This window comes from Cupressus sempervirens, chromosome 11 (genome assembly GCF_028749045.1).
Source record: "Cupressus sempervirens isolate cs-2001-9-10 chromosome 11, ASM2874904v1, whole genome shotgun sequence".
Lineage (NCBI taxonomy): Eukaryota > Viridiplantae > Streptophyta > Pinopsida > Cupressales > Cupressaceae > Cupressus > Cupressus sempervirens.
In genome coordinates, this window is record NC_143128.1 from 462,659,375 (window position 1) to 462,684,191 (window position 24,817).

General features: G+C 34.9%; 1 pseudogene; it reads left to right on the forward strand.

Moving 5' to 3' along the window:
* LOC149530387 (uncharacterized) overlaps positions 1 to 17,777 on the forward strand; it is a 161,742-nt pseudogene extending 143,965 nt beyond the window's left edge.
* The last annotated feature ends 7,040 nt before the right edge of the window (positions 17,778 to 24,817 follow it).

Genomic DNA, 24,817 nt, shown 5'->3' on the forward strand with positions numbered 1-24,817 from the left:
GGGGGGCGCGCGGGGTGAATCAAAGTCATAAATAAACCAAAATTAAGTGACTTGAAGCCATAAATAGAAATTTGAGGAAATCTTATGTTGGCACAAACAAGGTAGGTCATCTCGGGGATGAGTTGGCATCACTTCATACTTCCTTTGTATGTGTGAAAGTAAGTGTGGTCATTATTTTATGATTTCCTTAGCACATAACTTCTTATTAACACCCCCATTATGGTAATGACATCATGCAGTACTGAAGGAGATGTGATGTGATGTTTGAAAAGTGTGTTTTAAGACTATTGTTTTATTTTCAAACACCATTGTAGCCATTGTTGAAACCCTGTAGCAACCTCCACCCCCACGTTCAGTCATTTTCAATTCCTTTCAATAAAGTGGCAGTAGTTTTTTTTTTTTAAATGGGTGGAGAACCTCAACAACATGAACCAGCAGACCATAGAGTTTTGTTGGTGAGCCCTACATCATGCAATCTATTTCAACAATGAGGCTGGCTGGCATATTGTCTCAGTTTGAAGCAATTTGACCAGGAAATTGTACTTCATTTTCACAACACGTTGAGGGATGGGTATGCTACTGTGAAAGGAATTCACATAGAATTCATCGAAGAAGTGGTTGTAGAAGTCATTGGGTTACCCACAAATGGGGAACGATGGATGGAAGACATGGACGTGCTGATAGAAAAAGAACAATTCTCAGTGCATGGAGACCCTCAACTGGAGGAGAATAAAAAGCAAGGTACTTTGCAGTTGTCTCTCCCTCTACAATTTATCCAGCCTGCTGAATTCATTATAAGGTATTTTACTTGTGAAGGAAGACACTCTTATCTGCATGTTGTGCATTTTAAAATTTTAATTGGGTTACAACATGGTGATCACCTTGTGAACCTTCCAAGCTTTCTCTAAAATATTGTTAAAAGACAAGCTTCGTATGTCCAGCAAGGAAAAGCCCAGTCAGTGTCCCACCATTGTTTAATTAGGGCCATAGTTTAAAAGGAATTGACTAGGCATGAGAGGATTTTGTTAAATTAAAACCAATGGGACCTCAGAGTAGTGGGCCTAGAGGGCAAGGAATGGGGACATGTGAGAAGACTATTGTAGGAGTTAGGAAAGTGGTATATAAAACAGCTTCAAAAGCTTTGGCTTCTACATCCCAACCAAAAATTGTGAAAAGGAAAGTTCCTCCCACGAATGCCTCTACCTCCAAAAAGAGGAAGGCTCGCATAGCTACTGTAGAAGAAAGTTCAAAGGAGGTATCTCCCCTATCACACAAAATTGCACTTAATTCTAAAAAGGGGAAAGCTGTCGATAAGGGCAAGAAACTAATTTCTATCCCAATTTCTACTCCACGATGAGTCACCAGAATGTTTGGGGTAAATTTGAGAACTAAACCTCCTGTGCCACCTGTTGAGCCTCCTATAACACCTATTGATGTTGAAACTCTAGTACCTACACCTACACAGTCACTAGAGCACATAGAACCTACTCCTGAACATGATAGTGATCTTGAGGAAATTCCCCAAAGACTAGTTAGTCCTATCAATATTGGTAGTGATACAGATTCCTCGAAAAGAACAGTGTCTAGGTTTGAGCAACGAATGGAGGAAAATGATAATTTACCTTCAGAAGAATACGCGTCGACTACTCAGGAAATAGTTCAAGAAATTATAGAAACATTCCAAGTTAAATTAGCTATTGTGTCTTCCCTTGTAGCCGTTGTGCCACAAGAAAGAATTGACAGTCATGTTGCTCATCAACCACCTGAGGATGACAGCAATGTTGCTAGACCAAGTGTCAATCCTTCCACTAGTCACGATGACAATCATCTGGTTGTTTGGCGTCATTCGCCACCTAATATTTTCACTCCACTATCAGCCATCTTTAATGTTTATCAGCAATTTTAGTGGGAAAAAGAAAATTGGGATCTAGACAGGAAACAATTGCTCAAAACCATTAAAGAACAAGCATGGCAAATTGAAGACAAAGATAATGAAATTAAGGTCCTGCAGCAACATGTTACTAAGGTAACAGAGCTCATTCCAAAACTTCTAAGTTGTAGATTGTCGTCTCCTATTTATACATTATTTTTAAAAGAGCAAATGGTCAATTTTCAACTATCTAGGGTTATTTAGGGGTTGAATCCTTCCTTGAACACACCCTAAGAATTTTATGCAGCATTTAAATCAGTTCCAATGGCTCTCCAAAATCTTCTTTGTGAATTGTACGTCCATAATCTTGCAGTACCAGATAACAAAGATTGGAATTCACTGTTGTATGTGAGAGATGTGTAGTTTAGAGCCATTATGTCGTGGATGCAAAATGAAATCAATCAAGAAAGTCAGGTTGCTCCATACAAGGAAAAGGTAATGTTGGAACTGTTATACATTAGTACTGAGGTGCAAAATACTCGTAGAGTTTTCTGACTGGCTCTCCATTAACAATAACCCAAGCGGTACTGCTAAAATTCATCCCATTCAAGAATAGGCATTCCTAGATTGGGAACAGCATTGTTCTACCATTGCTCCTGAAGCCATAAGAGCTTCTACTCATAGGTGGATTCATTTATTAGAAGATCTAAAGACAAGGGAGTTACACTCACCTCAGAACTTGGAATTGGCCACTTACAGAATGCCTAGGTATGTGACAATGGCTAGGAATAAGAAAAGTTATTGGGTTCCTCTTCACTTTCAACCACCTATTCTGCTACATCCCATGCTTGGAAATTCTGAATCATTTTCTAATTACAACCTGAACCATGAGGAACAAAAATGGGAAAGATTGAAACAGAGCCATGGGTACTTCAACTATAGGGCTCACGAATCAAGAAAGAAGGTTCCCAGTGACCTCAGGATGTGGATGTGGATCAGGAACTTGTGAATGCTAAAGGGACCAGCATTAGGGTGGGGGGGGATAAATGATGGCACAAAACAATAGATGACTTTTTACCCTTTTTATGAACATTTGTCTATATCTTGTTGAAACTTATCATCTTTTAAGCCTAGTATTTTGAACCTTTTAATGTATAAAGTGTGAACTTGCAGCATGAAAATGATAGTTGATATTATGTTTAAAAAGGGTTCATTTTGTTAAGTCTTTCTTCATGTATGCTTAACATGGGTAGGTTTTCCTACAACCAAAAAGATTGCAGAACTGTTAGTGGAATAATTAATACTTTTCTTATAAATTAATAAATATGAATAGATGTTGTCAAAATTTTTGTATGTATCATTGATGTCTGCAGGAATCTAAGTCGGGTGAGAATCAACTGAATGACCATGAAAGGCTTGCGTTGAGGAAGCGTTGGTGTTAATGAGACTCAGCGGCAAAAACCAGAAGGGACCTATTTTCATGGATGATAAGTGGGACTTAGTAAAGAAAATGAGCGGGAAAGTAAGCATTGAAGTAGTTAGTTAAAAATGCATGGAGCTATTATGGATACCTGGATTCCTGGAGGATGGTTTAGTCAGAAAGAGGAGCAAATCTTGCATCCGTTGTGCTCTATATTTATGAGAATTCAAGGGAATAGTTAATGCTTTTGCATGTTGTAACAGACTATCCTTCATGAGGAAGTTAAAATTTAGGAATTTGTTATTCCTTCTCTTTAAATAAGACCATGTATGTATTTGAAAGGTCAAGAGAGAAGATAGGAGAATAATAGAAGGATAGATTGCTAGTTATCTAGTTTTTTTCAAATCTGTGTACCACTGCATGTTTGAATGAATATATGATTTTGTTGAGTTCTTACACTTTTATCTGAACTTATCTTTCCTTCATTCTTCTATGGGGGGCCACACAGAAGGTGGAGTTTATTTTAGTCATTAGGAGTAATTCAGTTTCAGAAGTTGTTTAGCTTCCTAAGTTAAGTGTAAAATTGTTGTTCCTACAGCCACTAGAAACTGAACCAGTTACTATTCCTGCAACAATAGGTGCATAGATGAATGATTAAGTAGTTAGGATCTCTTTCTAAGCATTTGTTAATTATCTTTTATATTGGTAAAATATATTTCCTTAGTAGTATTTGCATTCAAAGTAGTAGTGGCTTTTAGTGGAAATTAGAGCATATACTTTGCAGACATCATCTCAAGTTCACACTTCCGAATTGACATTTAATGGAGATCAGCATAGTACTTTGGTAGTGAAGGAGGTCTAATCTTGAAGCTAAAAAGGTATTATATTGGCTAGATAGTAGGTATGCAAAGACGGAGTGGCAAGAACTTGGACTAGAGGAAGTTGCCTTTGGAAGAGACTGTGTCAGTGTACAAGGAGAGGAGTCGCCTTGTGTAGTTTCCAAAATGCAGGTCTCTAACAAAGAAACATTTTGTGGAAAAAAATTTCGTATTGATGGTACACAGACTTTTCTAGGGACCTTCCTACAAGGAATCTTGAACCATTTCAGAGATGTAAAGAAGTACTTTGGAAAGCATGCCTGTCATTCAATTTGGTGAAATGAAAAGTCATGATGGTTCATCTGGAGATGCAGCGGCTTCCTTTTTGTGATTGAAGAATTCAAATGGCATTGACTATGGATTTTCACTAGGTACAAAATTTCTAATGCCTATCAAGTGAAGGAATAAAAGGGGGAAGTGGTCAAGATATAATAATGATAAACAATCCTTAAATACTTGTGGTGCAATGGAGAATGAAAGATAGATTGTGTTCATTTGGAGGCTTTTGGGAATGGAAGCATGATACATGAAGAATATTCATGAAGGTGAAGATCAATGGCAACTTCATCATTATGAATCAAAAGAATAGATTTCACTAGAGAAGCTAGCAGATTTGGGAGTTATGTACTGGCACTTGGAGTGTGATAGTTTCGATACCTATGAAGAGTTATAACGGATCCGTCAAGAGAGGGGCTACAATTACTCAGACATGATCACTCGCTTCCTTGATAAACTTCCAAACTATGAGGACATGCTCAAGATTTTCTTTGAGGAACACCTTCATCTAGACGAGGAGATAAGGCTAGCATTGAAAGATTGGAAGTAGGCCACCACAGAGAAGGAACAGTAGCAGTTTAAAGAGGAAAGGTAATGAAAGAACTTTGTACCACATTCACAGTGTGGATGTTCTTTTTGTTATTTAAATACTACATGATCACTCAATAGAAAATTGTCTTAAAGACATTGCCCATTTGAGAAGCCTCAAACTTGTGCGTGGGTCCCAGCTGGAGGAAAGAAGATGAAATTTTTGACCAAAAACATGTGACTCAAGATGGTGACATCAACATAATGTCAGCATGACCACGAGGTGCCAAAAAAGTTGAAGATTTTGATGGTCGCCATGTCACCACTAGAAAATGGGAGGTTTTCTAGAAATTGTCATGGAGACCTCTTGAAAAACCACAAATCTAGTGAGAAGTGTGGACCCAACTGAAAATTGAGGAGGATGAACCAGAATCTTCCAAGTGGTAGCATTTGAATGGACAAGGAAGGAGCTTGTCGAAAAAGGGCCAAATTTTGGTGGTCACCATGTTGCCACCAAAAAATAGGAGGTTTTCCAGCAAGCACTATGGTAACCTCCGAAAAAATCTAGAAATAGAGTGAAAATTTTTAAAGACTGTGTAGCCCGCCTGGGTACAGTTGGCCTATCATTGATTAACACGTGGCACTACTTGGGTGGTGATGGGAGATACAAGAGAAATTTAAAATAATGTCTTTTTCAATTCTAAGTGTTCAACCTAAGAATTTGGAAAAAAAAAATTAAATTAAATGATTTTGTATAGTTTACAATATAGAAATATTTTCAATTTCATCCATTTAGACTGACAATTCATGGTTGGGAGCCTAAAACTTCAAATGGCCACCACAGGGGCATTTTTTGTCTGAAATAGGCACTCCAATATACCATTTGAACCAAGAGGAAATGAATTTTCCTAATATGAGGTCATATTTTGCATAGATATTCACCAGTTCACTCTACAAGAAAATTTGTATTTTTCGGGGCATTCTCAGCAGAACGAGTAGATTTCATCATTAAGTATCAAAATCAGTTGTAGGGAAAATATTGAAGTTTTTTGAAGCCTAAATGAATTTTGAAAAGTTTTCTTGGCTTCTAGAGATCATTTTTTACTGATTTTTTACCTTTGCCTTGATTCCAAATTTGTCTGTCAAAAGCAATTATTGTTCTGCCAAGTATCAGAGATATGTTTATGCTTTTGGGAGGCAGAATGATGAAAAGATTTGATCTACCAGTTGCAAAGAGAGATTAGAGAGATGATTTGTCACTTCTAGGAGATTTTTGCCAAGTGGACACATGTCAGATGCACAACAGATCCAAGAATTCACTCTCCTCTATATCTTTCTCTTTCTCATTCTTTGTAGGGGTTCCAATTTTTTCACTATGAAATCAATGGGTTAGTTCCAGTTCTTGATATGTTCTCATGACTGTGATACCATTTCATTCAGCAATTTCTCTTGTAATGAACAGTGAGAAATGAGAATACAGATAATTCTGATCCATTAGATAGTTTTGCATTTCAATTTCATGCATCATATTGTATTTGTTTCAAAGAAATGAATGAAAAGGTAGCAGCAATTTAGTCTTCATTCTGATATCTTGCCTCTCATTTATGTTGTTTGTGGTCTTTTGTGTTTTGTAAACAAAGAGTATGAAACTCAATTACAATCTATTGATTGTATATGTTGATCTATTTTCCTAATGACTCAAGGAGTTATGTAAATGCTTGATTTATCATCATAGGATTGCAGATCTCATGAAGGGATAGGATGAGTATGAGGTTCACAAAGATGCAGATGTCTGTTCACAAGGTGAATAGATAGATTAGGAGGTCCTAATGTATGGCATATATCAATGACTTTCAGGGATGTGTGTTAGGGGTTTGTATGGCTACCCAATAGATAAGTCATTGATCATTTCTAAGGATTATAGGGTTATGTTGTTTATATCATGTTTTGTTGAAATCAACATCATTAATCAAATGTCTTTCCCTTTCATGTTGAAAAACTAAAATAGAATGCCCTCACTCATCTTATGAATTACATTTTCTTGCATTTACCTATTGCATATTTATGTTATTGCATGAGTTAATAGGAGAAAATAAGGGCTATGTCTGCTATTAATAGATTCATGAATATGTTTAGTACTAGTACCATATAAATTGAATCTGAGGTCCACCCGCCTAGGTTTTGCAGACCCTGAAGTAGAAGAAGGGTCTAGCCTTATAGTTGGCCCAGTGTCTAAAATGATATGTTAAAGATGGGAAGTAGCTATCCCTAGATGTATCTTGTTCTCATCGGGGTAATTTGAAACCTATAGTGTTTCAAAATACCAAATAAATGGCGACTCTATTGGGGAGATAAGATGGCAATACACCTTGTTAAAAGGACAAGAACCTCTGGTGTGAATTGAATATCTTAGTCCTATTTTCAGTATGGTTTTGCCCATCTGAGTCACCAACAAAATGGTTACTCTACTAGGGACTGTATTGAATCTGAATGGTAGACAAACCTTGAGAATTTGAAAAGGAGATTCAATACAATAGGACAAGTGCATGGAAAGAGTTGCAATAGTAAAATCTTTGATGTGTTTTCCAGTTTTCTTACTCAAAAATCATGCATCCCAGTGATGCTTTGTTCAGAACGGAAATAACTTCCAAGGTTGAATGCAAATTGTATTGCTACTAGTTTTTATTTTCAATTAATTCAGTCGGTTTTGGTTTTCAAGGTGCTATTGTAATTTTAGAGTCAAAATTGTTCAAAGATATTTTCTCTCTTCTAAGTGTTTAGGGATTTGCAAAGTTCCATAAGTTGAAATTTTTTGTTCAAATATGTGATGTTATAAATCATGTTTTTAAAATCTTTCTCACAATTGTGAGTGGAAAATCTCTAAAGGATCTTTGTGCCAGTTTAGATTGGTTATATATAAATGTTTTTAGGACCTTTCAACTAAATTGTGTAGATCTAAAAGTTATGATAAGTTGTAAGAAAGAAAAGAGAATATATGAATTCTTGACTGATACTTTTTGAAGTGTTTTGTTTGATCTGTTGTCATAAGAAATTTGAATGTTAAAATGAATCATAGCAATGTTTTCATTTTGTTCTCCTCAAGGAGATGGTGGCTCTACAAGGATTTGATCAGTGGTGTGAAGAACTGAAATCAGCACCTATGCCAATCTACAGATCAATGTTTTTAGCATCAACACTTGAGGTATTTTATTTTCATGATGTTGTTTTTGTCATGAAAGAAAGTGGTATACAAAAGTATTCTCTATCAAGTGGTAATTTCAGCACTGAGTAGGAGATTGGTTTGGTACATCTCAACATACTTTTTGAAAGATAGATTCATTAAGTGTTGTCATATTTTGAAGTATGTTCAGAGTTTGAATTGGTAGAAATAATTTCAGATCTATTGCAAGTAATGAATTTTGAAAGTAATTATGGTGAATGAGTTTTAAGTTTGTAAGAATGACAAATTTTTTCTCACCTAGTATGCAGCTCGTCTATAAGAATTCTAGATCTATTGCAAGTAATGAATTTTGAAAGTAATTATGGTGAATGAGTTTTAAGTTTGTAAGAATGACAAATTTCTTCTCACCTAGTATGCAGCTCGTCTATAAGAATTCTAGATCTATTTCTGCCAAGAGATATATGCCATTAAAATTCAATGGCATTCATGGTTTTCCAAACCCTATGCCATATAATTTCAAAAAGTATTTTCCTAAATTTGGTGGGAACCATGAAAATTTAGCCAGTCATCATGTTTAGATGTTCAATGATTTGATTGGTGATTTTGAGATTGCTCATGAAGATGTTCATATGAAATTATTTGCTCAAACTTTAGAAGGTAATGCTAGGGATTGGTTTTCCTTTCTACCACCATGTTCAATTTCATCTTGGGATGTATTACTTTCAGCCTTCATGAAGTTGTTCAGGGAAAGAGTAAGCATCTATGATTATTTTGACAAGTTCTTGAAAATCCAAATCAGGAATGATAAATTAGTTCCTGAATTTGATATCAGATTTGCAAAGGTTTTAAATGAGATTCCTAAAAGGTGTAAGCTAGATGATCAAGTGTGTTTAGTGGTTTATCTTGACACATTTGATAAAAATATGAGTTATCTATTAAGAGATAAAGAACCTAAGACTTTGCATTAGGTGTTCATGAAAACAATAAAGATTGGAAACAACATAAAGTATGAGTTAAATAGGATTCACTTCTCTAGGAACGTTTGCTAGAAAGATGATGTTCAAAGGAAGAATCAATTTCATAAAGAGTGTTTAATTTTAGATCAGCAAATAGGTACTACTAATGTTGTAAATAATTTTGTTGAAAATTCAGAATTAAAGACATGTGTAGCTGAAGACTCACTATTGCCAAAAGGATCTGAGTCTGTCCTTGATGATTTGAATGCATATGTTTATAGTATCACAATAGTAGATGATAGAGTTGATTCATTTGACAAAGTATACATACAAGATATAAATTCAGTTATTCATTCTTCCATTGATGATTTTCATTATCCTAAAAACATAATTGATCATGAAGTTGAAAGATGTTCATCTCAATATGAGGATGGAGAAGCTGGAAGTGATCTTTCGAGTGATGAAAGTGAAGTTGTTGATCTGGTATGTTATGAAGAAGCATCATGTGAAGATAATGATGAGAGTGGTTGCTTGAGTCAAGATGAGGACAGTGGTAGTATATGTTCATCTTCATGTGAATCTAATGCAAATTGGGAAGAAGAAAGCAATGACGAAAGTGAATACTCTTACGAAAGTAAAGGTATGAGTTCTTTTTATAAATCTAAAAATAAAGTTCCATTTCAGAGTTATGTAAATCAGCTGGAGGTTGAAAGTTGTGAAGAAGAATTGTCTACACAATATGAAGACCAAGATTATCTATAAGGACGGATTACCTAATTGTGTAGATGAATGTCTTGAAGACATATGTATTAGTAACCCATAGTATACAAATGATTATGAGGTTAATGCATTAGCACCTAAAGATGATTGGTTTGCAAGACATTTGAATCACCTTAATGAATACAATTAAAATAACATTGATTTATATTCTACATGCTTCATTGATGGATTGGATGGTGAGTCTTCATCTAGTTTTGATTTTTCTTCATATGCCAAGAGTCTCCATGAAGATGAAATGGGTAGTAAGTTTAAAGTGTATACTAATGCTTTATATGATGAAGATTTTGGTGATGATCAACCCATCTTTTGTAAAAATATTCACAAAGGAGCTTTGCATGGAGTTTTCAATCCACTTTTTGAAGAGCACATGAAATGTTCAAATTTAGTTGAGGATGAATTTGATTGTGACATATTGTCTTATTTTTGTAAGAGATTAGATTCTTCTTCTTCTAGACTAAATCAGCATGCACCTTGTACTAAGCTTTGTGATGAATACTCTAACCTGATGACTAATTAATTTTTTGATTTGAAACAACCATTTGAAGATTTTAGATTAGTTTTAGATGTTGACATCGATGACATGTGTGAGTACAAATCTAATTGCTCATGTGAATATTCTTGGGTTATGCATAAGGGTACACAATTTCAAGGTATGTGTGATCCCTTCTCCAAGTTGAGTATGAAGCTTTCATATTCAAAACTGATAGCATGCATGATTCATTTGATGAAGAGAAATTTTAGCTTGAGTCTAATATTTTTGAGCATGCTAATCAGTACTTTCATAATGAGCAAGTGGTTGAGAATGAATCTAGTTTTTGTATGCATTATGAAAGTGAAGATGTAGATTCAGTTTAGCCAAGTGAATTGATTCATAGTGCTAACCTAATTGGTGAGACTGATATGAATAATATTTCTAGCATATTTTATGCACATTTAGATGAAAATCAAATTTATGATAGAGGCAAAAGTTTTTGTTGAAGTTTGGTGGCCCAGGGTCATCGTTTGTACATAATAGGAGTACTTGTTTCTTGCTTTCAATAAAGTTGTTCGAGAGAAGATTTTGCTATCAAGTGTGTGGTTTGTTTCTCCTAGAGATCTAAATCCTTTCCATGCCCACAAGGGACCTACATCCTCAAATAGAGCCACTATTGGGACTCAAAATTGAAGCCCTAATTTTGAGTACCATTGAAAAAATCAAGCCCTTAAGCGCTTTTGGGTGCAAGTGTACCTGGTTGTACTTGTGAGGCCTAAGAGGTGTTTAGTTTTTCTATCACCTTGCATTTATTACATATTTATGTTCCATGAAGATAAATTGACATTCTAAGCCATTTCATGAAGTCCCATTTTGAACAATTTCCAAATCTGCATTTTTGCCCGTGTGTCAAATAGCAACAGGAAGCTATGTTTGCAATTAAATATCTTATACCCAGTAATGTTTAATGACTCACCACTTTGGGAGTGTTTAGTTTCCATACCATAGAACCTATGTCTCATATTTTGAGTCATTTCAAATCTGTTTGGCTAGGTTTTGAATCCCTCAAAGTTGGTCATTTACTGATTTCAAGCTGATGTGAATTGTTCAGAAATCTAGGAGGCCCTGTTTGACTTGTTATAACTTTGACCCAGTTGACTAAATTGAGAAAGTTCCTTTTTTATTGCATTTTAGAGGTCAAAAACTTGCTATGTTTCAATTTTAAGCTTATGAAAAATCCATTTGATCAGTTTTTTAACGCAATTCCAAATGTAACTTGTAACTTTTTACTGGTGTCAAGAAAGGCAGATTTATCAGTACCCTTGTTTGTGATGTCATATCTCAAAATCCCTAATAAGTGATATCAGATGGATTGTACCAACATGTTCTACTCTAAAAATACTTTAAGTGCACCAATTTTCAAATCTTAACGAATCCATCTATTCTTTTTCCCAGGTCCATTCCATTTGTAAAAAATCACTTTTCTAACATTGCCTCCAGTTTGCAAATTCAAGTACCCTACTTTGACCACTTGCCATTTGTGCCCAGTTATTCGTCATGAGCCCAAATCCCAGATTATGTTGTTCTCATGACAGTGAACCAACTCCCTAGTTTTAGTTCCCCCAAGTGTCAATCTGCACTATTCTCAGAGTCGATTCCAAACATGATTTATTGTTTTCAGACATGTTTTCTTGCAAGCAATTCTAAGAGGGCAACTTTGTCGATCAATATCTTTTGACAAATAATTCATCATGACACAAGATTTAATAGGATAAGAGTATGTAAAACAAAGAATCAATTTGTTTGATTTCAGAGCTCAGTCAGGTGTTTTTGTCAATTTTTAAGGGCAGTCAAAGGACCTTTTGGCACTAAATAGATAGTTTGCAGATTAATGATAAAATAAATTTTAAATGATTCTTCAGTGGTCAAATTTTTTTCAAATCAATATCAGATGTTCTATGGATTAGTTTGGCACTACAGTCATTTGAAAATGAAAAACAATTTAGCCGAACCTGCTTTGGGGCTCGACTAATCGCATCAGACTGATAAGATATTGGAAAATGAAGGTGTTCTAAAAGATGTTGATATTTGAATGCTTTAGTTGGAATATGCATAGCTCAATATGCAAATAGGATAGGTCAATTGGGATTCATTGCAAATTTTTTCCGACTTGCATAACTTCTATATCTAATGCCTTTAATCTCAGTAGAATTTCAACAAATGAGATAGAAAAAGAAATTGCGCAAGAAAGGAAATTAGGATCTAATACTATCAAGCAAATAATAGTGCCTATTGTTCAAAATATTTCCACTCCAGGTTTAATGCCTCACCAATGTTGGAAATTTTGAGAAACAAAAGACTAGTTTATGTGGGAGACTAAATTAATTAGAACCAGTGGGAGTCCATGCTCTCCCTTTTGAGGGTTGTGGTACCACATGATGGAGGAAAAATGAAGGCCAGAGATAATGGCCAATTGCTTAAGTATTTTATAAAGGATTATAATTGCATGCCAAAATTGGAGCTTACTCTAAATTGTCTACAAGTTAGTGAAGGAAGATATGCAATTTCTTAGAGAAGATTGGAAGGAGTCGATTGCCCCCTTATTGCTTCATTTCCATCTAACTTTCCAAGAGATTGGTTTTCTATTAAACAATACTTTGCAGCCAAAACACTTGTTGAATCACATGCCTTTGAAGTTGATGATTATCTTGGTTTTGGCATGGTGCCTTTGGTAGATTTATTTAACCATAAGGCAATAGCAAAGGATGTTCACTTTACATTTGAGTGCAACGTTGATGATTCTTATATTGATTCTCATGAAGGATCTTTGGTTGATGGAGAGCATAATGGTGATTCATCCAATAAATTTTTAGGCTTCATAATCTTGAAAGAATGTGATAATGCTAGTTTAGACTCGGACCTTAATGAAAATGGCATTGATGACAGGATACTTTCTTATCCTCAAACAAGGGAAACCAATTTTGGGGTTTTGGAATATCCCAGTGATTGACTTATCTAACCCAGATTATTGATGAAAACAAGCCCAGCAGTTCCTCCATAGAAGTAGACAAAGTAATACAGCTAGAAATCAAGGCTTCAGAGCAACTGTAACACGCCATGCTCTTCTCCTATGGTGGGAATGGCTTGAAAAAGCTAGGGTATTCCCCTATATCTGTGAAAAAAATCTAATCTTCATGTTGGTTCATATCATCTACCTACGTGTCATGATTTTGCATAGGTTATGGATAGTTTAAATTTTGGTGGTGGAGGTCAGAGTGGATGGCAATATTTTTCAGCAATATTGTGAAAGCCATCCATGGCTAAGATAGAAGAAGTCATTTGAAGGAAGCCCACGTCAAAGGTAGCAAGTATGTGAAGAGGGGGCAGTAGGAACTTGGACTGGAGGAAGCTGCCTTTGGAAGAGCCTAAGACAGTGTGCAAGGAGAGGAGCCGCCTTGTGTAGTTTCCAAAATGTAGGACTCTAGCGATGAAACATTCTATGGAAATTTTTTTCTTATTGTTGTTACACAAACTTTTCTAGGGAGCTTCTTACAAGGAATCCCAAACCATTTCAAATGTGTAGAGAAGTACTCTGGAAAGTATGCCTATCATGCAATTTGGTGAAATGAAAAGTCATGCCAATTCATCTGGAGATGCAGTGGCTCCCTTTTTTTGATTGAAGCATTCAAATGACATTGACTATGGATTTGTGCTAGGTACAAAATTTCTAGTGCCTATCAAGTGGAGGAATAAAAGGGGGAAGTGGTCAGGCTGTAATAACAATAAACAATCCTCGATTACTTGTGGTGTAGTGGAGAAAGAAAGATAGATTGTGTTTATTTGGAGGCTTTTGTGAATGGAAGCATGGTACATGAAGGATATTCATGAAGGTGAAGATCAATAGCAGCCCCATCACTATGAACCAAAAGAATACATTTCGCTAGAGAAGCTAGCAAATTTGGGAGTTCTGTACTAGCACTTGGAGGGTGATAGTTTCGATACCTATGAAGAGTTGTAATAGATCTGTCAAGAGAGGGGCTACAATTACTCAAACATGATCGCTTGCTTCCTTGATAAACTTCCAAACTATGAGGACAAGCTTAAGATTTTCTTTGAGGAACCCTTCATCTGGACGAGGAGATAAGGCTGGCATTGAAAGACTGGAAGTAGGCTGCCAGAGAGAAGGAACAGTGGTAGTTTAAAGAGGAAAGGTAATGAAAGAACTTTGTACCACATTCATAGTGTAGACATTCTTTTTTTTATTTAAATACTACATGATCACTCAATAGAAAACTATCTTAAAGACATTGCCCTTTTGAGAAGCCTCAAACTTGTGCTTGGGTCCTAGCTAGAGGAAAGAAGACCAAATTTTTTATCAAAAACATGCAATTGAAGATGATGACATCAGGATAATGTCAACATGACCAGGAGGTACTGGAAAAGTTGAAGATTCTGGTGGTCACCATGTCACCACCGAAAAGCAAGAGGTTTTCTAGCAAGCACCATGGTGACCTCCCAGAAAACCAAAAATCCAATGAGAGGTGTGGACCCAGCTAGCAGTTGAGGAGGATGAACCAGAATCTGTGAAGTGGCAGTGTTTGAATGGACAAGGAAGGAGCTCACCGAAAAAGGGTCAAATTCTGGTGGTCACCATGTTGGCACCAAAAAATGGAAAGTTTTCTAGCAAGCACCATGGCAACCTCCCAAAAAATCCAAAAAATTGGTGAAAAGTTGTAAAGGTTGTGGGACTCGCCTGATATAGTTGGCCTATCACTAATTGACACATGGCACTACTTGGGTGGTGATGGGAGATACAAGGGAAATTTAAAATAATGTCTTTTTCAATTTTAAGCGTTCAACCTCAGAATTTGGAAAAAAAAAAAATTAAAAATGATTCTCTATAGTTTACACTATAGAAATATTTTAAATTTTTCAATTTCATCCATTTAAACTGACAGTTCATGGTTGGGAGCCTGAAAATTGAAATGGTCACCACAGGGGCATTTTTGTCTGAAATAGGCACTCTAATATATTGTTGGAACCAAAAGGAAATGATTTTTCTAAATATGAGGTCAGATTTTGCATAGATATTCATCGGTTCACTCTATAAGCATATTTGTATTTTTCGAGGTATTCTCAGCAGAACGGGCAAATTTCATCATTAAGTATCAAAATTAGTTAGAGGGAAAATATTGAAGTTTTTTGAAGCCTAAATGAATTCTAAAAAGTTTTCTTTGCTTCTAGAGGTCATTTTTAACTGATTTTTTACATTTTCCTTGGTTCCAGATTTGGCATCAAAAGCAATTATTATTCCATCAAGTATCAAAGATATCTTTATGCTTTTGGGAGGCAGAATGATGAAAAGATTTGATTTACCAATTGCAGAGAGAGATTAGAGAGATGCTTTATCACTTCTAGGAGATATTTTCCAAGTGGACACATGTTAGATGCACAATAGATCCAGGAATTCACTCTCCTCTATATCTTTCTCTTTCTCATTCTTTGTAGGGATTCCAATTTTTTTAATGTGAAACCAATGGGTTGGTTCCAGATCTTGATATGTTTTCATGACTATGATACCATTGCCTTCATCAATTTCTCTTGTAATGAACAGCAAGAAATGAGAATACAGATAATTTTGATTTGTTAGATAGTTTTGCATTTCAATTTCATGCATCTTATTATATTTATTTCAAAGAAATGAAAGAGAAGGCAGCAGCAATTTAGTCTTAATTCTAATATCTTGTCTCCCATTCATGTTTTTTGTGGTATTTTGTGTTTGGTAAATGATGAGTATGAAACTCAATTGCAATTTTTTGATTGTATATGTTGATTTATTTTGCTTATGACTCAAGGAGTTATGTAAATGCTTGATTTATCATCATAGGATTGTAGATCTCATGAAGGGATAGGTCGAGTATGAGGTTCAGAAAGATGCAAATAGATAGATCAAGGTGAATAGATAGATCAAGAAGTCCTGATGTATGACATATATCAATGACTTTTAGGGATGTGTGTTAGGGGTTTGTATGGCTGCCCAATAGATAAGGCATTGATAATTTTGAAAGATCATAGGGTTATGTTGTTCATATCATGTTTTTCTAAAATCAATATCATTAATCAAATGTCTTTCCCTTTCATGTTGAAGAACTAAAATAGAATGCCCTCACTCAACTTATGAATTGCATTGTCTTTCATTTAGTTATTGCAGATTTATGTTAGTGCATGAGTCAATAGGAGAAAATAAGGGCTACATCTACTATTAATAGATTTAGGAATATGTTTAGCACTTGTACTATATAGACTGAATCTAAGGTCCACCCACCTAGGTTTTGTAGAGCCTGAAGCATAAGGATCTAGCCTTATAGTTGGCCTGGTGTCTGAAATGATATGTTAAGGATGGGAAGTAGATGCCCCTAGATGTATCTTGTTCTCATTAGGGTAATTTGAAACCTATAGAGTAGATGCCCCTAGATGTATCTTGTTCTCATTAGGGTAATTTGAAACCTATAGCATTTAAAAACACCAACACATGATTTTCATTTTTCATAGTTATTATCAAGTGGCTCCAACACAATAAGCTAGACTGCAACAACTTAGTAATGCATCTATGACTTAGTTGTTGATTTATTTAGGATTGTCAATATGGTATAATATTAACATTGTTATATTTTTTTGATAAATCCATGAAAATTCTCAGCACAACCACAAGGAATTGCGAGAACTAGCTCTGCTAGCACACTTGTGTATGTTGAAACCAAGACTACTGCAATTGTCGCACCAGTTAGTGCCCCTAGTTTTGCATCGCTGACTTGTGTTTGGACAGTGCATACTTCTCCAGAGGGATACAAGTATTATTATAATAGTGTGACATGTGAAAGCAAGGTATTAAGAAACATTTTTTTATTTAATCTTGTTAGCTTCACTTGAAACTTTTTGATTAATGTTAGACATTCACATTATGCAACTTGCTTAGTAGAGGCTACTCTTTTCAGTTTAAAATGTTATCTTTTGAAAAAAATATGATACAGTTTCTTATGGTTGAAAATTTTAATGTTATCTTGCAACCAGTAGTCATGCTTCAATTACCTATAATTCATTTTCTTATGACATTTTTATTTTTGATTGGCAGTGGGAGAAGCCAGATGAGCTAACAATATTTGAGAAACAAAAGAAACTGTCACAACCTCAGCCTTAGGCACAACTACAACAACCTCATCAATAGCAAAAACCTCAAATGTCGTAATCCCAACAACAACACAACCTCGGATGCAACAGTCCAATGCACAACAACAACCACAACTTCAACAAACCCAGCAACAATATCAACCTCAACTACAGCAACCTCAACAACTTGTTCAACCTTCATTATCAACTGTGAGTTTCCTTTTATATGATATTCCATGTGGACCATAATAGTAAAATTTAACAATAATTTGGTACTTAATATTTTCATATGACTTTACTCGGACCTTTTTTTTAACTAACAAAATAGAGTAACTAAGTTTTCAATAATGTGTAAAACCCCTTTAACCTCTCTGACATGGAATCTTACAAGTTGTCACCTCCAAAGAATGTGGGTGGAATTAGTTGGCCAATTTTCAAAGATAATTTCTTTTAACAATAGAAATATAATTCATGCCTATGGAACACTGTGCATGCCTATTTGTGCTCATTGATGTGGCTTCAAGGAAAACTTTTCTTCTTTTTATTTCTTTTGCCATGTTAGAGGTTTGTAAATTTCTTAACACTACTCGTCTTGATTTAATAATTGATATTGCAAGTTTCTACAATAGGGGGAGACATGGATAATGATTTGCAAAGGCAAAATATTTCCCAAATTTTGTGTACTATAGGAAGATTACTATACAAATGCACATATAACCATGATTTCTTTCTATACAAAATTGTTACTCATCTTCTTCTTTTTATTGTTATCTTAAGATTTTTCTCAACCCCTTGCCTTGCTTATTGATTTCTTTGTAGCTTTTTGATTTGGCAAGGTAATTTATAATTGCTTGAGATGGACACCCGTAACTATTGGAATTTGATTAACCTTTGGTTGATGTGGGTTATATTACTGAGTTGGCTAATGAATTTCTTCCTGACGTCGATGCCCTTAGATGTTTGACCACCCCTAGTAACTTCTATTGATGATTGGATTTGTATTGTGGTATAATGACTTGAAGGAATTGACATTATTGATCCTTTGCTTCTCTACCAGCATCGATGGATGTCTCCTGATACTATATATTACTAATTAGTTACGCTCCACAATTTTATGTCCCTAGATTGAGTTGAGGTCAGTTCCAAGTATGAATTCTTACTTCCAATGTTTGTTGGTAGGGATCAATTTTCTATTTCTTTTCTACTCCTCTATACTACCTTATTTCTCCAATGTGGCCTCAATGAGTAATACTTTGATGTTAATCTATAACTTTTTTATCTTTATCTATTGAGTGTCCAATTTTTTTATATTCTCTTATTAATAGATCTTTTATGTTCATCTCTCATTGTTTATATCTATTCTGCTACAATTATTGAAAGTCTTCAATCCTAATCCCTTTTGATGACTCTTTGATAATGAATTGAACATTGCAATGTGTAGATTTTGATTATTGAGCTTCAATTCTAGGTGTGTATATATATATATATATATTTGACGTTACCATTTCTTGACCAATAGAGTTATGTGCTTCCTCTATCCAGTGTTCATCATAAGATTCCTATGATTTCCTTTCAATCTCCATACATCATAGATAAATCTTATTCTCCTATCAGATGTAGCTTTTGAATGGGATTAATATTTCATGTGTGACTACCAACTCCTTCCTTGCCATCCATTGGCTATCTCCCCTTCAATGTATCCTTCCTATTATCCCTCACCTCCAATCTAAATCACTATACTAGAATTATATAGCCCATACCTGATGAAGGGCCATGATTGTTTGGTTTTTATTGTTAACATTATTTATAGTATTTCAATATGACCTCTATAAGTTATGTTTTGATTTTGAAATCACATAAATATATTTTAATGTGAATGTTTTTAGATATAATATTTTAAATATTTCTCTTGATATATAATATATATTAAAAATTAATTATTTATTATCATATTTTTCAATTTCATTTTATTATAATTATAATTTTATATTTATTATAATAATAATTTTATATTCTACCCCTTCATATTGGAGAAGGGCTTTGGGCCAGTTTCCCTTACGGGACTTGTGTGCCATGTACCTGCTTCACTGGCCCAAGGTATAGGTGTGGACTTTGCCTCAAAAAATTTCTCCCCTTCGTAGTGGAGAATGGTGTTGGGCTAGTTTCCATTACAAGACTTATGTGTCATGTACCTACTTCACTGGCCTGGGGTATAGGTGTGGAATTTCCCTTAAAAGTTTTAGTTGCCACTTGTAGGTGAGGTTGTTTGTGCCTTGAGGTTTACTTCCTTAAGGTCATAGGTTTGACTCCCCTTTGTAGTGGAGAATGGTTTTGGACCAATTTCCCTTATGGGACTTGTGTGCCACATACCTGCTCTGCTAGCCTAGGGTATAGGTGTGGACTTTGCCTCAAAAATTTAAAAAATATATTATTTAGATTTATAAGGGAGTGATGAGAGGAGCTTAGGAAGGTGAAGATGCAGGAATGCAACATCGATCAAGTTTAGGAGTAGAACAAGGATTAGGGTCTAGGTTGGGTGCACAGACTCTTCACAATGACTTTGCAAGTATTTTCTCCTCAACGCCCATTGTGGAACTGGCTGTGAATGTTTATGATGATTTCCAATTTCAAAGGTGCCATTTTTGGGAAATACATCTTTCCAAGGGGGATAAATCACTCTTTTGAGGGAGAGTAGTAGTTTAGCTTGCAAAACCCCTTTTTCTCAATCCTCACTTCCATGATCATCAAGCGAAAGGAAAAATTACAAGTTAACTAGAATGTAAGGATAAATCGATACCTTAGCAAGGACATTCAAAATTTGAAAAGGGGGAGTTGTCAAAACAAGATCCAAAATGCAATCCACAAAATTTGCAATTTGAAAAATCATTTCGGAAGGATGTAAAGATTTCAAAGTTTCCAAAAGTTTTTCCTTCCAAAGTTGATCAAAGGAATAGTGGTTTGTCCCACTCACATCAGGGTTGGAAGATTGGTTCTTATGGTAACAATAAGTGTCATCGCAATGAGAAACAACCTATTTTTGATATTTTTTGTGGAACCTTGCTTGGTTCTCTAGTCCACATCACATATTCTCATTTGAAGGCCACAATTAAAGTTTTGTGCTTGGGGAAGGGAAAAGACATTCCTCTATCAGCTAATTTACATGGCATAGATGGTTCAAAATCACAGTCAGATCTTGTTCTCATGACATTAGAAGGTTTGGCTTAGGCCCCACCTAGGGCTCCCTTCAAACCAAAAAAACCTCAACACGTGTGGTGAAAGAAGCAAGTCCTTGAAGTTGACCCACTTCAGTCTCCTGTGCAATCTTCAAATTGAATGATAATTACACTTGCAAGTCATTTGCTACAAAACTCGATTGGATTCCTTCAACAATCTACCTTGGTAGGTAAGTTTTCATCTGATCTATTGAATTATTCTAATGTGAGAGCATGGGCCTTTTCTTCTTGGTTAGGTCTTAAAGATATCTTTTATATTGACCTGGAATCTTAATATTTTGTATCTATATTTGATTCCAAGGTATCTAGGGATTTGGTTCACAAGCAAAAAAGTTGGTTTTGTTATGGGTCGAGTCTTTTCACTATGGTTTGGACTCCTAATTTCAAAACTTAGCTTGCTAATACTCATTTTATCCTTTCTATATCTCTTTCCTATTACTACCTCTTGAGTATCGGGACCCCCAAATTCTTGAAATTCTTTCTAATAAATTGGGAATCTTTCTTAAGCATGATTTTATTCCCTATGATTAGTCCACTCTTGAATGTTTGAGTTTGCTTGCATTTAGACATGGGGAAATCATTTTCCACACACATTTCCATCAAGTCTCAGTGGGGTCTATGGAATCAGCCTCTTAAAATTCAAGATGAGCAAATGGTTCAAAAATTTCAATTAAGATTAGGTCACTTCAATACTCAATGCCAGCATACAATTCAAGAAGTACAGGTAGTATGTTCAGATTATAGTACAGACCCCAAATTATGTTTGAACAAAGTTTTACCAAAAGATGATATGGCTCCTAAGAATTCACTACATGAGCATAATAGTTTGGTCATGCACAACTCTATAGGAATTAAGCTTTCTCTTTGTCTAAAATTTGTTATGAATTTCTTTCAAGGCTTTTCTACTAGACCAAAGGATTTTTATGCCTCTCTGCCAATAAAAATTCCTCTACACAACATGGACCTAACTGTATTGCAAATTAAACCATCAAAGATAGAGTCTTCATTGGTCCCAAATAAATCTAGGGATTTGGTTATCAAGAATCAGTATGCAGAATGGAAAACACATCAAATTGGAGACCAAATTGTTTCATCGATTGCTTCTAATATTATGTTTGAGATAGTAGAGGAAGAAGGATTCAATGTAGGCAATCAGATGACCTATGATCTTGATGGTTTGCTTACTAAATTTCAGTTTTTGAAAAGCTAGGTTGCCCCAAAGAAAGCTAACAACTGCAAGATTTTAGATCTTGAAGAGACTACATGCCAAGCTAATAAAATGGATCTATTATTGGATTCTTTCACTACTAATAATCCTTTAGGAGTTGAGGATTATATATATCAAAAATTAGTTGAAAGTTTAGCTTCTCAGCATGAGGAAATAAACTTGGGGGAGATTGAGGTTACCAGAGAACAATCTGAATCACATCCTCAAAATACCTTGAGCTCTTTTGATCATCATCAAAAAATTTCAATTGTTTAGTCTCCTTCTCAATGTTAGCATAATTTCAAGATGCCCAAATTAAGAGGTTGGCCTAAGGGATCAGAGACTAGATCTGAAATCACTTCAAGGATACAATTGTCATTGGATGATAAGTTTGTAGTTACCAAAAGAGTGATGAGGAGAACAAAGTGTTCTTGTTAGCAATGAAAATTAAATCATGGAATGTCAGAGGCATCAAAAGAAGTTAGATTCATCAATTAATTGTAAACATGAAAGTGGATATTATTATGCTACAAGAGACAAAATTATCACAAGACACATTTTTAAAAACCATAGCTAAATGGCCAAAGTGGTCTTTAGTACATTCCCCTAACAGTGGAGCTTTTGGTAGTCTTATTGTTTTATGGAATTTTTTAATAATTAAAGGATAGATAATACACCAACATTCAAATTTCCAAGTACTAAAGATGTCAGATTTTGATGTTTCTTTCATTTTGATAAATGTTTATGGTCCTACTTCTACTCATGACAAGCTTAAAATTTGGGATAAGCTATCTCAATTAATTCAAATGCAAAATTCTCATCAAGTTATTTTGGGAGGTGATTTTAACGTAATTCTAAATCATGAAGAGAAGGTTGGTGGCATTTGCCCTCCTCTTAAAACTATTCAGGATTTCTCGCAATTTGTGGAAAACAATGATCTCATGGATAATAAACCTCTTAATGGTAAATTTACATGGACGAATAGGAGGGTTGGTTTTGCACAAATTGCAATTCAATTGGACAAATTTTTCCTTTCTCATGAATGGAAATTAGGCAATTACCATATTCAATTAGAAATAGTGTCATTTCTAGATTTTGATCATTTTCCAATCTCCATTAATATTAGTAAACCAGTAATTGTCAATCAGAAACAGCATAAGTCTTTTTTTAAGTTTGAAAGAATGTGGCTGTGACATCCACATTTCCTTCCACTTGTAAAATAATGGTGGGTTAGTGCTCCCTTTGTCTCAGGTTCTAGGATGCACCAATTTTCTAGTAAATTAAAACATGTTAAGGTTCAAATCAAAAATTGGAACAAGCATGTTTTCAAGAATGTATTCAAACAGAAAGAGATAGTCAATTTGCAACTGGATGAAATCTATAATATCATCATTGAGAAAGGGATGCATAATGATACCTATGTAAAGCAAAAAATGTCTCTAGTAAGAGTGGGAAGAATTTCATAGTAGGGAGGAAGAATATTGATGACAGATGTCCAAAGAAGTATGGTTACAACAAGGAGACAAAAATACAAAATACTTTTATGCATCAACACAACAAAAATGAGCAGCTAAAAGAATCTTTCAAATCAAAGATTCAAATCGGGCAATATTTTATCTAATGCTCAGCAAATCAAAGATGAAGGTGTAAAGTTTTTTATGAACCTTCTAGCTCTAGAAAAATACCCAACTCCCCTTCCTTTGCAAGTGGATAATCTCCTTCAATATATCCCAATAATGGTGTCTCCTGATGAGAATATTAAACTTATGGCTCCTTTCACCCTTCAAGAACTTGAGAGCTAGAGTTCTCATTTCCTCCTAACAAAGCTCGAGGTCTAGATGGTTTTACTACACTCTTCTTTCAGATTTTTTTGGAATTTATAGGTTGGGTTTTAAATGCAGCTATTGAAGAATCTCAAAAAAACATATCTATGCTCAAGTACTTCAATTCTACAAATATTGCAATCATCCCAAAAATTAAGGAGCCCAAACCCTTTTCTAACTTTCGCCCAATCTCTCTTTGCAATTTGACATACAAGATTGTCACCAAAGTTATTTACTTATGCCTTCAACATATACTCCCACACATCATTTCCCCCGAATAAGGAGATTTTGTTCTAGGTAGAGAAATAATGGAGGGAGCAATGGTAGATCATGAAGTCCTCCATTCTATTAGCATTAATCAAACTTCCAATTTTTTAATCAAGTTACACATGTAGAAGGCTTATGATAGAGTATGCTAGACCTTTCTTTTTCAAGTTCTTCAAAAGATGTGTTTCTCAAAGTGTTGATGTAAGTGGATTAAAGCATGTATCTCAAGAGCTTGGTTTTCAATAATTATCAATGGATCAGAATCAAGTTTCTTCTCCTCTACACAAGGTGTTAGACAAGGAGATTCACTTTCTCTAGCTCTATTCATTATCATGGAAGAAGCATTTAGCAAAAGTATTAAGCATTATCATTTGATTGATAAGTGGAAAGGAGAGAAAATTGGGGGCACGTCAATATCAGTCATGCATTCTTTGTTAGCAGATAACACCTTACTTTTTGGAGTATCACAAATCTTAGAGGCTAAGAAGATTAAGAAAACTCTACAACTTTTTTTAGATGTCTCAGGGTAGAAAATTAATTCTCAAAAATCAAAGATCTTTTTATTCAATATTAATAGAGTCATCTTAGACAAGATAGTATGGATCTTAGGTTTCACTGAGGGATTTTTGTCATTTACTTATCTAGGCATTCCTTTTTTATGGGATCTAATAAGATAAGTTACTAGGAAAGTGTTCTCCAAAGAATTAAGAGCAAAGTGGTGTCTTAGAAAGCTAGATGGCTCTCTCTATCATGCAGAAT